Genomic DNA, 3,424 nt, shown 5'->3' on the forward strand with positions numbered 1-3,424 from the left:
CAGAACTATTCTCCTCCATCTTGCAGCTATAGAACTTATTGGAGACTTCATATCTCTCAATCCGGGCATTTGCTTGAAATATTAACTTCAACTCCTGGAACATCTCATATGATCCATGACGTTCAAAGCGTCGTTGAAGTCCCGGTTCTAAGCCGTAAAGCATGGCACATTGAACTATCGAGTTGTCATCAGCTTTACTCTGCCAAACATTCTTAACGTTGTCAGTAGCATCTGCAGCAGGCCTGGCACCCAGCTGTGCTTCTAGGACATAATTCTTCTGTGCAGCAATGAGGATAATCCTCAAGTTACGGACCCAGTCCATGTAATTTCTACCATCATCTTTCAACTTTGCTTTCTCAAGGAATGCACTGAAATTCAATGGAACAACAACACATGCCATCTATCTACAACAACATAGATAAGCAAAATTACTATCAGGTACTAAGTTCATGATAAATTTAAGTTCAATTAATCATATTACTTAAGAACTCCCACTTAGATAGACATCCCTCTAATCATCTAAGTGATCACGTGATCCATATCAACCAAACCATAACCGATCATCACGTGAAATGGAGTAGTTTTCAATGGTGAACATCACTATGTTGATCATATCTACTATATGATTCACGCTCGACCTTTCGGTCTCAGTGTTCCGAGGCCATATCTGCTTATGCTAGGATCGTCAAGTTTAACCTGAGTATTCTACATGTGCAAAACTGGCTTGCACCCGTTGTAGATGAATGTAGAGCTTATCACACCCGATCATCACGTGGTGTCTCGGCACGATGAACTTTGGCAACGGTGCATACTCAGGGAGAACACTTTTATCTTAAAATTTAGTGAGAGATCATCTTATAATGCTACCGTCAAACAAAGCAGAATAAGATGCATAAAGGATAAACATCACATGCAATCAATATAAGTGATATGATATGGCCATCATCATCGTGTGCTTGTGATCTCCATCTCTAAAGCACCGTCATGATCACCATCGTCACCGGCGTGACACCTTGATCCCCATCATAGCATCATTGTCGTCTCACCAACTATTGATTCTATGACTATCGCTACCTCTTAGTGATAAAGTAAAGCAATTACAGGGCGATTACATTGCATACTATAAAGTGACAACCATATGGCTCCTGCCAGTTGTCGATAACTCTGTTACAAAACATGATCATCTCATACAATAAATATAGCATCATGTCTTGACCATATCACATCAGAACATGCCTTGCAAAAACAAGTTAGACGTCCTCTACTTTGTTGTTGCAAGTTTTACGTGGCTGCTATGGGCTGAGCAAGAACCGTTCTTACCTACGGATCAAAACCACAACGATAGTTCGTCAAGTTGGTGCTGTTTTAACCTTCTCAAGGACCGGGTGTAGCCACACTCGGTTCAACTAAAGTTGGAGAAACTGACACCCGCCAGCCACCTTTGTGCAAAGCACATCGGTAGAACCAGTCTCGCGTAAGCGTACGCGTAATGTCGGTCCGGGCCGCTTCATCCAACAATACCGCCGAACCAAAGTATGACATGCTGGTAAGCAGTATGACTTGTATCGCCCACAACTCACTTGGGTTCTACTCGTGCATATAACATCAATGCATAAAACCAGTCTCGGATGCCACTGTTGCGGAACGTAGTAATTTCAAAATTTTCCTACGCACACGCGGGATAATGGTGATGCATAGCAACAAGAGGGGAGAGTGTCGTCCACGTACACTCGTAGACTGTTAAGCGGAAGCGTTATGACAACGCGGTTGATGTAGTTGTATGTCTTCACGATCGACCGATCCTCAGTACCGAACATACGACACCTCCGCGTTCAGCACACGTTCAGCTCGGTGACGTCCCGCGAACTCACGATCCAGTAGAGCTCGAGGAAGAGTTTCATCAGCACGACGGCATGGTGACGATGTTGATGAAGCTACTGCAGCAGGGCTTCGCCTAAACACCGCTACAGTATGACCGAGGTGGATTATGGTGGAGGGGGGCACCGCACACGGCTGGAGAGATCTCTACGATCAACTTGTGTGTCTAGAGGTGCTCCTGCCTCCGTATATAAAGGAGCAAGGGGGGAGAGGCAGCCGACCAGGAGGAGGCGCGCCAGGAGGAGTCCTACTCCCACCGGGAGTAGGACTCCCTCCTTTCCTAGTTGGAGTAGGAGAAGGGGGAAAGAGGAGGGAGAGAGGAAGGAAAGGGGGGCGCCGCCCCCTACATGTCCAATTCGGACTAGAGGGAGAGGGGGCGCGTGGCCTGCCCTGGCCGCCCCTCCTTATCTCCACTAAGGCCCATCTTGTCCCATTAAACCCCCCTGGGGGGGTGGGGGTTCCGGTAACCCCTGGTACTCCGGTAAAATCCCGATTTCACCCGGAACACTTCTGATATCCAAATATAGGCTTCCAATATATAAATCTTTATGTCTCGACCACTTCGAGACTCCTCGTCATGTCTGTGATCACATCTAGGACTCCGAACTACCCTCGGTACATCAAAACATATAAACTCATAAAACCGATCGTCACAGAACTTTAAGCGTGCGGACCCTATGGGTTCAAGAACTATGTAGACATGACCGAGACACGTCTCCGGTCAATAACCAATAGCGGAACCTGGATGCTCATATTGGTTCCTACATATTCTACGAAGATCTTTATCTGTCAAACCGCACAACACTATACGTTGTTCTCTTTGTCATCGGTATGTTACTTGCCTGAGATTTGATCGTCAGTATCCCTATACCTAGTTCAATCTCGTTACCGTCAAGTCTCTTTACTCGTTCCGTAATACATCATCCCGTAACTAACTCATTAGTTATCATGCTTGCAAGGCTTATAGTGATGTGTATTACCGAGAGGGCCCAGAAATACCTCTTCGACAATCGGAGTGACAAATCCTAATCTTGATCTATGCCAACTCAACAAGTACCATTCGAGACACCTGTAGAGCACCTTTATAATCACCCAGTTACGTTGTGACGTTTGGTAGCACACAAAGTGTTCCTCCGGTATTCGGGAGTTGCATAATCTCATAGTCATAAGAACATGTATAAGTCATGAAGAAAGCAATAACAGTAAACAAATGATCAAGTGCTAAGCTAACGAAATGGGTCAAGTCAATCACATCATTCTCCTAATGATGTGATCTCATTGATCAAATAACAACTCATGTTTATGGTTAGGAAACTTAACCATCTTTGATCAATGAGCTAGTCAAGTAGAGGCATACTAGTGACACTATGTTTGTCTATGTATTCACACATGTATTATGTTTCTGGTTAATACAATTCTAGCATGAATAATAAACATTTATCATGAAATAAGGAAATAAACAATAACTTTATTATTGCGTCTAGGGCATATTTCCTTCATGCCGACCATCACCCGCTCCGCCACCGCGACTCGAAGGCGAGAGGTA

Source organism: Triticum dicoccoides, chromosome 5A, assembly GCF_002162155.2.
Source record: "Triticum dicoccoides isolate Atlit2015 ecotype Zavitan chromosome 5A, WEW_v2.0, whole genome shotgun sequence".
NCBI lineage: Eukaryota > Viridiplantae > Streptophyta > Magnoliopsida > Poales > Poaceae > Triticum > Triticum dicoccoides.